The 997-nt window shown below is 39.3% G+C and overlaps 1 non-coding gene across 1 annotated transcript; it reads left to right on the top strand.

Moving 5' to 3' along the window:
- The first annotated feature begins 501 nt into the window (after positions 1 to 501).
- On the top strand, positions 502 to 648 carry LOC129669572 (small nucleolar RNA SNORA48). The gene has a single exon (XR_008719042.1). It is a non-coding gene; the product is annotated as a small nucleolar RNA SNORA48 (small nucleolar RNA).
- Positions 649 to 997: the final 349 nt, after the last annotated feature.

Raw genomic sequence — 997 nt, 5'->3', positions numbered from 1 at the left:
CGAATGATGACCAAGCTGCACATATGCTACATATGAGTAGGTGGTCTAGGTCCAGCCCACGGAAGGTCTTTGGTTGGTGGTTTAGTCATCGTGAGTCCCCATGAGCCAAAGTTAGTTTACTTTATAGGTCTTTTTGTTGTGTCTGCAAGCCCTCCAGCTACCTCAATCCTTCTTCTCAATATTCCACAAAACTCCCTGAGCGTGGCCTGTTGTTTGGCTGTGGATCTCTGTATCTGTTTCCATCAGCTGCAGGATGAAGCCTTTCAGAAGGCAGTTATGTGAGACTCTTGTGTGCAAGCATAACAGGGTATCATCAATAATGTCAGTGGGTAACTTTTACCCACCAGGTGTACCCATCAGAGTCTCAAGTTGGGCTGGTCATTGATTTGCCATTCTTTCAATCTCTGGTCCATCTTTATTCCTACACTTCTTGTAGGCAAGACAGATTTTAGGTTGAAAGCTTTATAGATGGGCTGTTTTCACTCTCTCTCCACTGGAAGTCTCACCTGGCAATAGACAAAGAGACACCTGTCTTGATGGTGGTGTTGTTCTTATACCAGCCAGGGCAGAGAAGATGGCTGTCCTGTGTTCATCCTAGCTTGATACCTGGCCTGGTGGCCAAAAATGTTTCATGCCTAGGGCACATAAAAAAGAAAGAACGAAAAATAACTAAAACAGCATACTACTTAGAACACGCTGAAAATTTTCACAAACTATTAATGAAAAGAAATACATTAGTTAATGTTTTTGTTTCTAAAAATGACTGTTACGGGTCTGGTCTTGTCTGCCTTCCACATACTAAGAAATTTCAATCAAGCAATTTTTCAATAAGTGAGTTAACATGTTGCCTGTTTTACATAAGCTTCCTTAAGTTTCATTATTTGTTTGTATAAGAAATTCAAATCATAAACAACATAGAACATACTTAAGTAAAAAAGCAATACTTTTGGCAAATAACTTCTTAGAGTATTCAACACATTGGTTATAAAATGTTTTT

This window comes from Psammomys obesus, unplaced genomic scaffold (assembly GCF_907164565.1).
Source record: "Psammomys obesus unplaced genomic scaffold, mPsaObe1.curated_primary_1811, whole genome shotgun sequence".
In the NCBI taxonomy this organism is placed as follows: domain Eukaryota; kingdom Metazoa; phylum Chordata; class Mammalia; order Rodentia; family Muridae; genus Psammomys; species Psammomys obesus.
Note: the sequence above shows the minus strand (reverse complement) of the source record. Positions and strands in the feature narration are given on the sequence as shown.